This window comes from Prinia subflava, chromosome 16, assembly GCF_021018805.1.
Source record: "Prinia subflava isolate CZ2003 ecotype Zambia chromosome 16, Cam_Psub_1.2, whole genome shotgun sequence".
Taxonomy (NCBI): Eukaryota; Metazoa; Chordata; class Aves; order Passeriformes; family Cisticolidae; genus Prinia; species Prinia subflava.
In genome coordinates, this window is record NC_086262.1 from 246,767 (window position 1) to 264,382 (window position 17,616).

The 17,616-nt window shown below is 41.0% G+C and overlaps 1 protein-coding gene across 19 annotated transcripts in view; it reads left to right on the forward strand.

The window, feature by feature from the left end:
- KCNIP1 (potassium voltage-gated channel interacting protein 1) overlaps positions 1-17,616 on the forward strand; it is a 239,983-nt gene that overhangs the window by 161,088 nt on the left and 61,279 nt on the right. The window lies entirely within an intron of this gene.

Consider the following 17,616-nt stretch of genomic DNA (forward strand, 5'->3'; position numbering starts at 1 on the left):
GCATTGATGTGTCATTATCTGCTGCCATAATGGAATGTCTTCACGCCTGCACTGTCTGTATGTTTTCATAAAAATGTGTTTCAGGGATGAGTATTATCCCGAAGGAAGCATTCTGCTGTGGTTTACAGTGTGGAATTGGTGTTGGATCTTTTCAGTTAAAATATTATGCAGCAGAATGGTCAAACTCATAAATTTGACACCTTTAAATAACTAGTTTTAGCCAAAAATAAATTATTGAAGTGACATATACACAACACATTTAATTTGAGCTCATTTTAGAAGTTAAGGTAGTGCACAGAATAGTAATAGTTGAGTTTTGGCAGATGCTGAGGAAACCATCAGCTAAATTTGGGGAGCCTGAGGAAGAAACTCCTAGTCCAAGAGGCTGGAGAACTAGTCTGGTTTTGGGGGGAAAATCCTTCTTTGTGAAGTAAGATTTGAGTGTGGTCTCCCTTTCCCAAGAGAATGTGTCTCACTGCAAGAGGTACTCTGGTCCAGGTATTTTCAGCATTGTTGGTTGGGTTCAACATGTAATAGAGACAATTGTAATATTCACAAGGCCAAAAAGCAAAAGATATCTTCTGGCAAGAGGACTCTAAACTTGAGTTTAGAAACCTGAGGCACAGGAAAGCAGTTAAAACTTGGGTTTGTGTGTTCTTGATGAACAACAGGATTCCTGGTCCCCAAATGTTGAAGAGGAACTCCAGGAAAGGCTTCATGGCAGTGAATGCCTGTTAGAGGGAACTGCCCATGTTACAGGATGGAGCCACCGGGCCTTCCCTCCACCCTCCTGCTGCCTGCACAGAGTGCAGATCTTCCAAAGCCTCCAGAGGGGCTGTGCTGTGGAGAGCCTGGCCCATGAGCAGGGTGAGACTTCCTTTAAGTACCTGCTCACTAAATTTGAGCAGTGCTTAATCCTTCTCCTTGACATGACTAAACTGATACTCAAAAATGTTTTGCATTGGGATTTTTGCTGCCATTTGAGCTGTTTTACATGAAAGCCAGTGATTACAGAACGATAATGTTTTGACACAGTGATAAAAGTCAGGAAATTCACCATCAGTGGTGGTGTTTCTCTTGCCTTCACTGCATGACATTTCTTGTGTAGGCAGTAATTGAGTAGAAATGACAATAGCAGTTAACTTACAGCCTTCTACTTTGGTATACATTTTAGCATTCCTTCAAGGAAAAATGTCCCTTAAGAGTAAATATTTGTGTCTGGGTGATTTGTGTTATAAAATAGCACAGCTTGGAGAATCTGCTGTAAATATCAACATCAATATAGGTGAGACTAGAATTTTTCATTTCCCTTGAAAGTTTTGCCATAAAAGAAGTATCCTGAATTTCTTCTCTCTTCTTCCCTAGTTCCTTGCTTTCCCTGTTACAATAATTGCTCAGAAAACTGAAGTTTAGATAATGTTCTTTACACAGTGACTATCAATTGGTTAAATAGGCCATTTTGGCATTGAGTTTTTGCCCCAAAAAGTCATTGAGTTTTTGTCCATGGTTCATTACTGTTTGCAATTAGCTGGGTGGGAAAAGAAATGGAAAATGCTGATTTATGTTTCATGAATGACAGCTCCCTATTTCTGGTTGCTCCATATTTGTGGTTTAAAGCCTGGTTTATTAATTAATAAGTAGAATTTCTCTGTATCTTTGATCATTGCTACAATCACAAGAATACTGAATATTTAAAAGGAATTTCCAGTTAATCTCTAGCACATGTGCTGTATCACAAGTCAAAGTATTGCCTTAAAAGGGCTATGCTCAGTGAATAAATACAAAAGAGGCTCACTCTCCTGTTTGGAGTGAATGTAGTGCTGGTGAAAGTGATAGGTTTAACACTGATTTGGACTGATCAACTGTCAGGACAGAATATGAAATGCCTCCTAAAATAGCTGCTGACGAAATTCAAACAAAATTATTTTTAAAAGTTATCCATCTTAATAGCTAGACTTGAAAAGGAATAACCTGGTTTTCTGAAGTCCTGGACTTTCCAGATATTTTATGGATTTTGGTACCTCTTAAAGTAAAGTCATTTCATTAAAACAACTGGGTTTGACCTACAATCTAATTAGGAAAAAAAGTTTCTCTCAAAGACAACAAACAAAACTGAAAAAAAATCAACTCCAACTTTCAACACCAGACCACACCAGCTCCTTTGAGGTTTTTGGTGGTTTCTGAGGATCTGCTTAATGTGAAAACTGCTCATATAGGCATTGATTTCCCAGCCTGTCAGCATTTTGTCCCAGTTCATGCATAGCAGGTGAATTTAAAGAGAAAACTGTGCTTGGGATAAGAGACAGCAGTTCCTTCATCCTGGAATGTTTTTCTGTTCTGTGTGTGCCGCGGGAAGCCTTGGGTTCAGATTGGATGCGCAGGCCTTTCCCAGGACTGTGGCATGAGCCCAGCCCAGCCAAGCCCGGCCCGAGGGGCAGCAGCACTGCCGGGGGGAATTGGGCTGGGCTGGGCTTGGCAAGGCTGGGCAGCCAGCAGCTCCTGCAGGGAGCCGGGCGAGGCCGGCAGCATCCCGAGGCTAGGGACAGGACCCACCAGACAGGGACAGGACCTGTCGGACAGGGACAGGACCCGCCGGTCAGGGACAGGGCCTGTACTGAGTGTTCCCTCACCGGCCTCAGCGCTGCTCACCTCCAGCTTCAGCTGCCACCAGCAGAGCCGTACAGAGGTGGAGGCCAGTTCGCCAATGGGCAATAACTCAGTGAGAAATAATTCCCATAACTCAGCCTACCTGTTCGGAGTTAGTTACAGCTGGTTCCATTAAACCTGGTAGATACATTCCAGGTTAATGAACACCTGAGTTGCAGCCTGTCTCAATGTGTGTTTTGGAGATATGTGTATATATCCCTTTGCTGAACACTAGTAAACATTTGCTACTGTTAGTCTTACTTTTGGGATTCATTCACGGTGCAGCATTTCTGTTTGGAAAAAAAAATGCATTTGTGTGAAGCATGGCCCCTTGTGAGGGGAGGCACTTGCTGCTGGGTGAGCACCTGAGCTGAGAGCTGGAGCAGGAGAGGCTGGATACCAAGTCAGAAAACCCTTGAATAGCATGGAGGAGCACTCAGGTACGATAGAGCTGTTTCAGGTATGTTGGTCTTGTTTATTCTCAAGTAAGACCATTTATTTAGTAGTCCATTTCTCCAAATATCTTCCAGCTAAAGATTTTTATGCATGGCTTTCAAAACCTTTTTATTTTTGAAGTATATTGAGTGCTTCTCCCTTTTGTGAAATACAAAGTTATGTTTTGTGTCAGGGAAATGAAGAAAATCTGTGTAATTGTAGTTGTAGAACATGGCCATGGGACAGTTATAAAGACAAGTTCTAATAAACAACTGAGGAAAGCATGGAAGGAAGTTTTTGAACAAATCTTTTGCTTGCAATTACCTATTATAAGTCTCAAGCTATTCTGTAATAAGTGTCTTTTAATTAAAACTTTAGAGTTTGCTTTGTATTAAAGAATTTTTAAATGTAGTTTTAGAATGTAAAAGGGCTTTTAGACAAAAGAGGGAAATAAGAAGGGGGGCCCAGGCATTTCACAGGCAGTGGTAAAACATCCTAGACATGAAAGAAAGATTTCAGCTCACTGATTTATGGCTCCTGAAGAGGGAAACTGAAAAATCACTATTGAAGATTGATGGACCTGGAAAATAGAAACTGGACCCCCACATCTGGAAACTGGACCCCACCATCTGGAATACATATCCTGAATGTACATCCTGGAATATTGAAATATCGAAATAGATCACAATAGCCTATAGAATTATACAGGACCAACTATAGATTTATGACTGTTAAGTATTGAATTGTGATGTTAAAACTAGAAATGGAAACTGCTGAGAAAGCTTATGAATATGTATGAATATAGCAAATAAAATACCAGCAAGTCCAGCAATCGGTGTGCAGTCAGAAGGGAAAATCCTTCCACTGTACCCAGTGCGCTGTCTTTGCTCACACCTTACCATGCTAATTAATTAATTATTAAATTGGATTGCTGCTTGATATATTGGCCATGTCAAGCCTCTCATTTCTAACATTCTAAAACAGGTTTTTTTGTAAATTGCTTTTTCTTTATTGCTTATTTAGTTGCAAATAGACTTTCTAATTGTTTTAGTCTAGCTAAATTTTGAGTTGCTTGCCAAGGAGTTTGTGTAGCTTCACAGGTGGATCAGGCTTGCAGAGAGCAGGAGTGCTCTGGAGCTGAACTAACTGCCTTGCTTGGTTTTGACTTCAGGCAAAATTCTCGTGGACAGTAGCCATTACTTTACACTAAATATTAGCAGCCTGCTCTGACTGCAGTATGGGAGGTTAGCTTGTTCTGTTCCCAAAGAGTATAGCAGAGGACCAAAGCAGTATGAACTGAGTCATAAACTTAGCTACATGGTTGTCTCTTGTAAAAGTAAACAATAATTTGTTTAGAGAAAAATTGTGTGGTAAAAATATTTTCTTTAATATTTTCTCAATCCTTAGAATTCTTTGTTTTTGTAAAATTAACTACATGTTGTATAAGACTGAGGATCTGGCGGAGAATAGAACAAGTCCTTGTCCTTGTTCTGTTTCTGTCTCTGCTCAAAATCCTTCATGATCCCTCTTCTCTAGATTGTCCAAACCTTGTCTTTATTATATTTCCTATCAGGTTAAACCACAGGTGCTATGGTAATGCAGTTGAAAGAACACAGCCTTCATCAACAATTTTCAAACTGAACTGATTTGTTTAGATTAAAATAACAGTGAAGGTGGAATGACAGGGATTTCTACTTTTACTTTGTTTTTCCAGCTTAAATGGCTGCTGCTTAGGAATCAGGGAAATCCCTCTGGCAATGTGCTGAAACAGTTAAAAGCAAAGTGAATGCATTTTGTTCAGCCCAACAGTTTGGAGGTTTAGAAGATAAGAAGGACTTCTCAGCATGGATGAACTGTGAAATGTATTAGAGAATGAAGGTTTTGAGGAGAAGTTACATAAAAAAATTCACCCAAACTTCCATTTTAAAATAAAGCACAATGTTTATTCCTGCAGAGAAGTCTTCTTTTTTGAATTTCAGATGGTTTTACTGAACACATATTTTAAAGATATTTTAATGACAGTTGACATCTGAACTCTCCCTTCCAGCTGTGTAGGGGAAAATAATCTGTTCTTGAGTTTTCCTTGCTGTAGATGTAATAATCCTTGAATATTCTTGGCCAAATGCCTTTCCAGAGCAATACAAGGTTTTAGCTCCTAGATAGTTGGTCTGAGCTGAGGAAAGCTTTACTGCAGATGGCATTGCAAACACTGCAGCAGAGTCATCACCAAGCAAACTCATTTTGTGGTTCCTTGGAGGGTGACAAGTGCTCCTTATTGTCCTTACAGAGATGAATATAACATCATTTTTCTAGCCAAGGTACATATGACACAGAAACTGCAGGTAGATGGACTACTGCCTATGTGTGTTGGTATGGTCTGAAAAGCATTTGTTCTAGGAAATGTGTGAAATAAGTTATATCAGGAAATGAATTTAAATTCTGGTAAATTATATGTGAACATAATCAAAAATGGTTCTCTTGAAGCACTGAGAGAGACTGATAATGTTCAAGTGACCATCATGAATAAAATTCACAAAATGTAGGTTGTCAAGTCTAATACCTTTCACAAGCCTAGTGCCATTTAAGTATAATGTAAAACTAAATAAGTCAGCTTTCACAAACATACAGTAGAACTCCTCTGAGGGTACTGTGGTCCATATATGTTGTCAGAAATCCATTAAAAATACAAACTATAACAAAAACGAAATCAACAAAAGGAAATAAACCCCAAGACAAGTGATGCAAATGGAAGCATTGTTCACCCCTTACAAGGGTTATTGTTTTATCTCAATTAATAAGGTTTTTTTACTTTTATGCTTCAAATTCTCTCCTCTGTGCCACTGAGAGGGAGAAAGGAAACAGCTTCATGGGGCTGAGCTGCTCGCTGCAGTTAAGCCACAACAGCACTGCCAGCTTGATCAATACCAAAGTTAGTGTTTTTACTTTTGTAATGTGGAGCGCTGTCACAATTAGACACGAAATAAAGATGCTTGACTCCAGCAGGCAGAAGAACATCAGAAGCCTTTATTACCAATTCCTTTCAGCCTTTTTATAACATGCTGTGCTAAAAAGGCATACCATTGGTCCACAACATGGACACCCCTCTCCATTGGTTAAGTAACACAAACAACACCTGGGAGAGAGGTTGTTATGGGAAAGGAATATTGTTTGCCCAGAAACGTTATGGGAAGAAAAGTTATTTACACAAAGCTGCCCAGGAAAGGAGAAACTGCTGAAAACTTTCTCTTGGGAAAGCTAGCAAACTCTCAGGCTTCAGAAAATTGGGCCCACAGAGCACCTCTGAGAGCACACTTTGGATGCGGGAAAGTAGCACCTATGATTTTCTAGTGTGGGCTTGTAGGTGACCTGGGAAATGCACGGCATACCTCAATGCTTATTGCATATTGCCCAGGATGGGCGTGCAAACCCCATGCTTATGGTCTTCACCTGGCAGAAATGCTTCCCTCTGCAACACCAATTTCTTCATCACTGTCTGTACACTGCTGTTCCTGAGAGCTGTGATGAATGTGTGCACAGGGCCTGGCTCACTGCTGCTGGCTGTTAGTTGATGGTAATGCCATGGGAACTGCTGGTTTCTGTTCCTTCTGACCCTGTGATGCAGAAATGTAGTATCAGAAAAGCTGTGAAGGAAAACACAGTTTTCATGAAGGAAGAGGGGAAGGAAAATGCCCAAATCCCATCAATATTCTGTGCAGTGGGGGGGGATTGATTTCAGTGACCTGACAGCTGTCTTAAAATCTGTCCTGTATTTGCTTTAATGATTTGTTAAACATGTGTTTTGTTATGAAATGGCTTCATCTGAATGAAAGTATCAAAACCTCTTCCACATATAATGTACCAGATTGCTTAGTGACAGCAGGCATAGAAATCTCACAGGGGAAATGTAAGAGCAGGGATAACGCATGTAGCAGCCCTGGCTGGAGACGCAACACAGATGTGCTCTTTGTGCCTGCCCTGAGCATAAATGAAGGACTTTTAATCTCTAGAGCTTTTACTTCTGTTTTTTTCTAGCAGTTCCCTCAAAAGATGCAGCTTTCTTTGTTTAATGTGTGTTTTATACAAACTTGATTAGAAGGCAAATCAAAGCTTATTCTGCTGTAGCAGTGGATGGAAACATTCCAAAATCCCAGTTCATCTGTTGTCAGAAACAGCGAACAATCTGATTTCTCATTTCAGTGCTGTCAAATAATTCAGCATTTAAATAGACCTCATAGACCTCAGAAAAATCGATAATACAATTATGCATGAAATAAAGCATAACTTCTCTTTAAATAAGCCTGCTCATTTCTAGTATATTCTGATTCAGCAAATCTTTAATATGCAGTTAGCCTGCCTGGGAAGGTTGCTCACAGCAATGCATTGATGACAAAACTGCAGTACTCATGTCTTCTGACCAATGTTCTTGCTTGTTTATTCCTTTATGACACAGATAAAAAAGAACTGCAGGAGAATCATGTAGATAATAAAGAACTGAAGCATCTAAAAATAAAAAAGCAAGTAAGTTCAGGTCTGCAGATCCAAGATGTGCAACTGACAGCTGAGATCTGCAGAGAGAAACTTCACGTTCATGTTCCATCAGTTTGAAGCTGTAGTTACCGAATTTTATCCATGAAAACTCAAGTGCAGATCAGCTTGATGAGACAAAGGGTCAGAAAAGGGATCACTCAAACTGTGGCTCCAGTGTTTCATTATAGCTGCTGGGACCATATAACTAGTACTTAGTAGAGGAAAGCTTTTAATTTTATTCATGTCTTCACACCTGCTGGCAATTATAGCATCTTGTCTCATTTGGGGTTTTGTGGCTTTCTTGTGGCAAACTGAACTCCATTCTCATTCAATGAAGGTTTCAGCAATAGTTCTCTACAGTGTGAAGATCAATTCAAGAGTAAGGAAGTTTTTTGCATGAGTAAGTGATTGTCAGGATTGATGTTAGAGCTGCTTGAGGACGTAAGTGACCTGTCTGATGTTGCTTGCAAGGTGAGTAGGCAAACTGGGAGCAAAACCTGTATCTAAAATCTACATATTTGGATCTGTCTTTCTTTTCTCATTTTGTCTCTCATTTATTTTTCCTTCAGCAAAATCCAAACTAAACCTTTTCAACCTGATCCTATTACGAAATCCAATTAGTGCTACAGCTTGCAGGGCACTATTATTGTGTTGACTTTTAATCATGCTACTGTGAGAGTGTTTTTCCTGAGCCCTGAGTGTTACAGAATAATTAACTTGAACATGCTGAGGCAGAAAACTTTTCTTAAAAAAGAAAAACCTCTTCAAATTGTTGTGTATTTACTAGCTGCTTATGAGATGTGGTAAGAAAGAAAGATAAGTGACCTATCCGGACTGGACAGGTGAGCTCTTAATGTTGGCATATCTGTAGCAGTCTTCTATGAGTGGAACAGATTGTCTGGTGTCAGAAAGTGCAAGCGGACTAATAAAATTAGCTGAAGGACTCCAAAATGGAGCCTCCTTCATAAAAGGACTGACCACAGCTTTCAGGGATCTCTGAAGGTTTGTGTAATTGCTTCTTATGGCTGTGTCTTGGTTATGAAATGCTTTCTCTTCATTAAACCATCATTTGTCTGGTAAGTACCACTTTTGCTTGGTTTTTAATTAGGGAAAAGAACTGTGCTGTGCATTGCGGAGCATTCAGAGGATACCAAGTGAAGAATAGAGAACTGTACAAACAGAATGTCAAACCTTGTGAGTGTTCCTTCATTAGCCCCTTCCCCAGATCTTATTTCTACACTTGGGTTTTGCCCATGATGTAGTTGTCATGTCTATAATGTCTATTAACACTGCTGGGATGAAATAAGTAGCAAAATCTTCATCTAAAGTCCCCCTCTAAAATAGGAGTTGGGAGGAATAGAATGGATTGGAGAGGCAGGAGGATGGGGGAAAGGTCTAGTCCTTTCTTCAAGAGTGACCTTGCCTTGCAGAGCACAGCAGAGCCCGAGGAATGCAAGGGCTGTCCTGGCTGTGCTACCTCTGCTGTTGCTGTGACTGTATGTCCTGAGCCTGGGGAGGGAGGAGCTGCCTTGCACAATGGAGATTTTCACTTTTGAACATTTTAAGTGAATGTTTTGTCCCACAATATTTTCTTTTTGTGAAACAGTAGAAATTATTCCATTTTTAAGGGGTAGAGAATAGAATTATTATGTTGAATCACCAGAAACTTAGAACAGATTCTCTTAGATTGATGTGCTCATCAGGCAGAATCGGGGGCTACCAGGAGCCTGTGCTTGTCTCCTCAGTCTCTTAACTGAAGCAAAAGGACACAAAGCCACTTTTGCCCTTACAGTTCATTTCCCCCATCCAAGCTGCCTGGCTTTAGTCACAAATTTTAGCTTTTCTTGATGCTACAAATGGACTGGTGTGAGCTATGACTCACTGCAGGCAAGGAAGCTGGGGCACCAAAAACCACTTGTATACAAGACTTAGGGATCTAAATGTGGGGCTGGGGGAAGTGAGAGAATCTTGGTGCTTTCGCAAAATTTGTTGCTGTGAAGTACTAATTTCTGCTGCCCTTTTCAGTGAAGGAGTCTCTTCCCTGCTCTGGGTTTTTGTTGTAAATAATGAAAAGTTCGTGGACGTTTTTTTTAGATAGCTGAAAGAGCACCATGCCAATTTGCAGAAAACTGTTGTCATTACGTGATTGTATAAACTGTGTAGCTTTTCTGCTATTTTTTAAAGTTTCATTCCCTTACTGAATTACTATAGTTACACTTAATCTGGTCTAAGCCAAGGCCTTTTTATTTAATATTATTACAAGTCCTTAAACCAAAGTATATGTAGATAAATTCAGTATAAAACAGTGAATGAGTTCTTTGAGGTTGTGAGTTATGAGAGTGTATTTGAGAGATTTACATTGTTATGTATTTTTAAATGAGACATGGAAAATCGATAAATATAAAGACATCAAGCTGTTTGACTCCAATTTGTTGAGAACGATTTATGTGCCACTTCCCATACCACTGCATCAAACTGTCTCATGAAGTAGAAGGCAGAACCACTTAATTTCAAAAAAAACTCCATGATCTTTCCAGAGTGTTTATGAGCCTAAATAATGAGTGTCATTGTGCAGCATAACTCACAAGGTGTTGAAGTTAGTAGAAGGTTGCTTTTTGACTCCACCATGTTTTAGATCCAACACTGGAATAGGCTGATCTGATGGGTTGTGGAGTCTGTGTTGGAAGTAGCCCAAGCCTGCCTCTAAACTACCCTGCTGTAGTTAACCCACCTCAAAACAGCGGTTTCCATCATCTTCCTAACATCAGCAGGTCTCTGATATTGTGTGAGAAAAAAAAAAGATATTAATGTCTCAATCATACAGTAAAAGAATTTCATGAGGACATGAAACTGCAAAATTAAGTATTTAACAGAAAAAAGAGAACCTTAAGTGAATATTCTATTTTTCTTGGAATAAATCAGGCTTTTCTGATATAGTGTGATGAAATAAGAAGTGTAAGGATGACTTCATTATTGTTCTAGCAGGGGATAAAGGAAGTTTACAACTTCTGTTATTCTGTGTGCTGCCAATAATTGGGAATGAGATTTGCCCTCTCTGCATGTGATTAGTTTCCATTGGACTTGTAGTAGAGATAGACATCCTGGTTTCAACTGTCCTTGTTCATGATAGATTAAATGTTGTCTCTCTCATTACCGTATAATAACTTGAATTTACCATCCGTGAAATAAGACAGTCTTACTCCATTCATCACTGGCTGGGGGAGCTCTTCTCTGTCTGTTTTCACAGCTGGATGTAATGCATGTTCTTGCTGATAAAATCAGCCATGAGATTAAGCACAGAAATGTCCTGGTTCAGACTTTTCCAGGTAGTGAGATTCTTTGCAAAACTTACTAGTGTCATTTTCAACAACATGGAAGATTTATGATCACTGCTGTAAAACTTCTAAAGTCAGACATAAGCTGAAGTGTAGGCATGGGTTATGATCCCCTTAAAGTTGGGCTTCTGTGGGCAGAGGCTCTCATATGATGGTATTTGCAGCAGATCGCTCACTTCTGGGCCTTCTGGCTTCAGTTGGAAACTCCCAACATTTATTCCCAGTGCACAGAGCTTAATAAGAAGCAATTCCCTTCTTAAAGAAGGTGACATTTATGCCCTCCCAGAGGTATGAGGGAAAAGGATGTTAATGTGTTGTTGAAAATACCCTGCACAGGAATCAGCCCTCAGCCATGCAGCCCTCTGCTCCAGCTTACTGCTCGTAGGAAAGCCTAAATTCAAATATTTTTCCTGGTTTGCCTCACAGTGAGCCTGGGTTTATTTCCTTTCACACGAATGTAGGCATAAAAAGTCTGCACATCTGCACTGGAATCTGGGCAGATTTAGGGTAGGTAGAGAATCTTGAGGATTTCTAGACAAGCAAAACTGTGTTTCCTGAATCACTGGAATTATTTTATTTTCATTTTAAGATTCCCTGTCCTTCTCTCTGTCATGTCATGCACAAATTAATCCTTCAGAGAGTAATTTGAGACAAGTGACTGTGCGTGACAAGAAGGTAAAATCTGAAATGCTTGGTACTTTTGTTTTAAGTTAATTAGAAATGTGAGATCTCTCATTACTAATAAAGCTTCAGGTTTCTGTTCTTTGAAGCAGACAAATTTCTAATCAGGAATAACTACTGAGAAGATCTCCTTGGCTGGATCCATTAACTTCCCCTCCTCTTTTGTTTTTTTTTTCCCCTCTCCTTTTCCTCATGTCTTGGCCTGAAGACAGCAAAATATATACCAAATCTCAATTACCTGAATGGCAGACATTTAATAGCTTTATAATATATCTGAGTGAAAGTTATTAAATCTGCTGTACTGAGCTTTTTAGCTGCAGCTGTTTTATTCTCTGTCTATACAGAACTTTAAAAAATTCTTTGTGCAAAAGAAGCATTACTTTCCAAGTACATGTTAATTAATTGTCCATTTCTATTGATGCTGGACATAATTCGTGAAAAACTTACAAAGTGCCTGTCCTTGAATGGTTTTCTGGGTAGACCACAAAATGCAAATGCCTCTTTATTGTTACAGATTGCCTTTCCCTCTGTCTCTTTAAAATTATTGCTTTCTTCTGAGCAGTGAGAAATGATGCATTTCAAGTTACTCACGTGAAGTATTTTCCATGGGGACCTTACTCACTAATTCCCTTAGCAGCCTGAGGTTTGCTCTCCTCATGTCTGGAGCTGAGGTTTTTCTGGCACTTTTCCTCCTGATATCAGAGATTTTAAATTTCATGGCTCTGTGCTTGCCATGGCCAAGACAGCCCCAGTCTCCACTCTGCTCATAAGATCCACTCTGTTGACAAGGAGAGCATCCTTCCCAGGCGGCTCCCTTAGGACCTGTTCCATAAAGTTGTCTTCCAGGTTTTTTTAGGAATCTCCTGGGCCAGATTGTACCAGCTCTGTGAGGCTCTCAGTTAATTTCTGGAAAGTAAGTCAGAATGGCTTTGTGGATGTTTGCGTGGATAAAAGCAAAGGGTCTCAACAGCTGCCTGTAAGGTTTAATGAGCTGCAGTCTGCTGTAACTTGCTCAGTATTGAGTACAAGTGTGCTCACTGTTCAGCAGAATTTCAAATGGGTTTACGAAAATTACTCCTTGAAATGAAATCTTGCTGGGAGAACCTGCTGCTGGCCTGTGCTCTGTTTTTCTGTCACGTGTCACCTGCACAGGAAACAGAAATGTTTACGGTGGGTAACAGCAGATTTAGACAGACAGAAAGTACCTGATGTTAGGCTACACTCCTCCCCATACCTGCGGAAGTATTTGCATTTAGATAAATGCTTTAGATCCATCCTGGGTTTTGAGCTGCTTATTAAGGCTATTTTAAACTTTTTATGTCTTTGAAATGCATTTTCCTTCAAGGTTGGTTCAGTAAATTGACACGTTTCTTGAAACAAAGGCAGGCATCTCTAAGTAGGATTAGGCAATAAGCAACATAGGTTTGGCTAGCACATGCGGCATGGATAAACTGGCTTTTATCTAATGTTTTCTTTTCTTTTTAGTCTTGATTTATCACTCAGTCTTCACTATTTCCTTCTTTCTTTTGTCTTGGTTTTTTCTCTCTTTGTGTATTCTTCTGCCTTGTCTTCTGAGGCTTTCTAAAGGGTAAGACTATTGAACAATGAATAAGGAATAGTGAAGTTTTCAAATCAGTGATTTTGAACAAAAGGAAAATATACTTTAGTGAATAAGTCATTGACAACAGTATTAAACAGTATTGTAACTAGGAAAAAAATGAAGGCAAAAGTGTTTATAAACCTGAGCACGAATAATTTGATCTTAGGGGTCCAGAAGGAAGGCAGAGTACCAAACTAAGCTGCTTAAAAAACTTAGGAAACCTAACTTCTGTCCTTGGCTTTCCTTCAGGGAAACATTCTTTTGCTTTCTTTCATTTTTTTGTACTAGAATTTGCTTTGTAAAATATTCCAAAACTGTAGGTGGAAGTTCTGTAATAGTAGTAGTAGTAATCTCCTGCGTGGCATTTACCTAAGGCAAATTTCTACCAAAATAATTTGCCCATTTGCTTTCTGTTGCTGCTGTTTGCTTATTACACAGGTTGTGTGACACTTTCTCCCCTTTCTTAATAATTTGCTAAATTTCAGTGCACTGTACAATTTAAACCTCATTTAAGCAATGCAGTGTACAAACCATATAATCCAGAATTGGAAAAAAATATCTGCAGACATACTACAAAAGTGCAGTTCTCAGGATCTAGGTCCATTTTGTTATAGCTGGGAAATGGGGATCTTTGCTTCTCAAGAAATAATGCAATACTGTAAGAAGCCCCAGTTGCAGTGCCAGTTCCTAAAACAGCTAGTGAATGTTTCCTGCTGATCACACAGATGTTAAAATCAGATTTTATGGTTTGATTTATAAGCAGAAACTGAAGCAAAACTAGCTTTTGAGTTTTTTCCCTTCTTTAATCCTAAGAAGGAAAAGAGGCAGAGAGATGAACTGATAACTTAGAAAAAAATTTCCTTTGAAAGGGAATTTAACACTCTTTCTCTGTAAGTGGTTTTCAGGCAGAACTGAAGAGCTGCTACTCTTACACTCCTTGAATACTTTAATATTTGAGCTAAGACCCAGCAACAGGTAAATTAAAAAGTGTGACTGAAGGGTTCCTGTAACTGCCCTTTGCCTTTGCTGATTTTTGCTGTGTATTGAGCACATGCTCTGTTGATAGAGCAAGGTCTTGGAGGAATTTTCTGTGATACCTCCAAATAGTGCACCCTGAATGTTTTGATACACAAGGCTTACTCTGCACAGAGATTTATGCTGCCAGGCCTTGCCTTGATCTGAGCCAGTTCATCACTAGTTTAATATTGTATGTTCAGACTACTACTTAAAATTAACACATCTGCTGTGTAATGGCAGGAGGCTCTGGGCAAACCTGCCAGCAGCTGAGTCCCTCCAGCTTTCCTTGGTTGTGCAATGTGGATCAGCTCTGGAGTGTGCTTGAGACTGCAGCAGTTGCAGTAGATGTGTCTTCCTGGGTCTTACCTCTCCCACCTTTTTCTGCAATTACAATTAGCTGTAAAGCAGAGGCTGGGAGGAGTAATTAATGAAATGAACATGCAACTTCTAATGAATTATATGTAAGATAATTGGTTAATTACAGAAACTTGTTCATTCTCCATTACTGGAACTACCTTCCCCTGATGGCATTTTTGTTAACTGATTTCTTTATTAAAATGGAAATGGTGGTATGTGCCTTTCTTAAGTCACAGCAAACCCACAAGATACTGTGCCCAGCACCTGATGTCTTACTGAGCACCATTACATAAAGGGGATCCAAGACTGGGGCCTCTCTGACATGCAGCGAGCTGAATATGTATTTATTCCCTATCTGTTGGTAGAGCAGACCAGAACTATTTTTCAAGGAACTTGTTTTAAAATTATGCCAATGAGACCTGAGGGAGGGATCCAGTTTTATCCTAAATGACTTCCTGGAAGACAAGCGTCCTTGTCAGCATGTGAGGAAATTGGCAGTGAGTTGCTGAGCTCTGAGAGGCTGAAATTTATATGAAGACATGGTTAATATTTTATGACATATACTTATTTTCTAGAGCTAAGGCTTATACTGATACCAATGCTTGTTTCATGGCTTCAGTTGGCCCTGTTGTGTGTTTTATGCTGAACTTTGCTCTGTGACTGTCCCATGCCGTAACTTCCCAGTGCTGCACAGCACTGAGCACACTGGTGGGGAGAGCCCTCTGAGGCAGCGCTGTCACCTGCTGGGAGAGGGGAGCAAAGGCACAGCTCAGGGCAGGTGGTCCTGTGAACACAGCAGCACATTTTGGTGTCTGTGACTTGGCTTTTGTTTCATAACTTCTGCCCAGCACACCAACCAGGTTTATGAATGAAATCAGGGACTCTAATTGGGATTGGAGATGGAACAAACGCAGATACGACCAATATGGTTATAACATACGTTCTCCTCTTTATTCTCGAAATGGCTGATTTTATACAGTGTCAGATAGTTTACAGTTGCAGGTGCATTTCTATTGGTATTCAGCATGAGCAAATATGTAAACTATTTCAGTTTAAAGCAGCGACCATGTTTCTATCCTAACTGCCCAAGCTAAAACATGTACACACCTTAATTGAAATTCTAACTGCGCCACAGGTTTATCTACTACTACATGGGCCCAAATCTGAGGCCCAGTTTGGGATAGCTCAACCTTCATTCCATAAGACATCCTGCTCTTGCTACATCTGAAGGCTTGGGCTCAAGTACATCTTTCCTCTCTTTTTGTGACTCTCTGTGGCATGTTACGAACAAGAAAGGGTTACCACAGTTTGGTTTTTAGTTAAAGAAGGATATGGACTATTGCCCTGTTAGGACCTTAGATTTCTTTGGAAAAGACAAGGACCTATCAAAGGCCAGTTCTTGACTATTGGCATGTGGTTTCACCACTGAGAAAACAGAATGCGACTTTTGGTAATACCCATATAAAACTGAGGCTTTGTTTGGGTCCTCTCTCTCTTTTGTCCTGGTGAGGCACCAGGTAACATCGTGATTTGAAAAATGAGGTTCTCTTAGTAAAATTTTTAAAGTTTAATAAAAGATACAAATAGACAATCAGGAGACAATAAGAACAAAAGTATTCTTTTATAGGCCCCTGGGTACCCTCACATGTGATTCACCATGCGGGTACCCAGTTTAACAAAAGACTCACCCTTTAAAAACACTAGTGTGTTGAATATTCATACGTTACATACATGATTCAGACATTCTTTTCAAATTGTAGGTGTTCCTGTTTAATCTCAATCTTCCTCTTCCCCCTTCCATTCATAAATCTGGTCTTCTCATGGCGCCGTTAGGTTGTAGAGCTATGTCATAAATCTTTTCTCAGAGCCTTTTTGGTCATTGCTGCTATCTCTTATCAAGCTAGGGTACTGTGAAAAAGTTCTTTGGTTGTCTTCTCTATTTCTAGAGCTAATTACAACAGCATCTTTACATAACATAATTTCTAGTTTACTATTATTCTATAATCTAAAAACTACATTTATCATATTACTGAAAGAAACTATATGAATACAGTATAACTTCCCAACATAACACATGGGATATTCATTTTAATATGTGCGAAAAGCCAATTACATAATATGCGTTTATAACAGTGAGCAGCAGCGAAGTGTGGCTTAGGCCCACTCCGCCTTGGGCGGCCAGGCTGGGCCCAGCCGGGTCTCTGGGAGCCCCTGCCGTGGAGAGTGGCCTGGCTGGCAGAGCCCCTCTTCTCCCCGGCTGCCGTTGGGAGCGGCCCGGCTGGCTGGGTCCCTCTTCTCCCGCCTGAGCCCTTCTTCTCCCCACCTGAGCCCCTTTTCTCCCCGCCTGAGCCCCTCTTCTCTCTACCTGAGCCCCTCTTCTCCCCAGCTGAGCCGCTCTTCTCCCCGGCTCAGCCCCTCTTCACCCCAGCTGAGCCCCTCTTCTCTCGTGTGAGCCCCTCTTCTCCCCGACTCAGCTCCTCTTCTCCTGCCTGAGCCCCTCTTCTCTCGTGTGAGCCCCTCTTCTCCCCGGCTCAGCCCCTCTTCACCCCAGCTGAGCCCCTCTTCTCTCGTGTGAGCCCCTCTTCTCCCCGACTCAGCTCCTCTTCACCCCAGCTGAGCCCCTCTTCTCTCGTGTGAGCCCCTCTTCTCCCCGACTCAGCTCCTCTTCTCCTGCCTGAGCCCCTCTTCTCCTGCCTGAGCCCCTCTTCTCCCCAGCTGAGCCCCTCTTCTCCCAGCAGAGCCCCTCTTCTCTCCACCTGAGCCCCTCTTCTCCCTGGTCGAGCCCCTCTTCTCCCTGGCCGAGCCCCTCTTCTCCCCGGCTGAGCCCCTCTTCTCCCCAGCTCAGCCCCTCTTCTCCCCAGCTCAGCCCCTCTTCTCCCTGGTCGAGCCCCTCTTCTCCCCGGCTGAGCCCCTCTTCTCCCCAGCTCAGCCCCTCTTCTCCCCGGCTCAGCCCCTCTTCTCCCCGGCTGAGCCCCTCTTCTCCCCGGCTCAGCCCCTCTTCTCCCCAGCTCAGCCCCT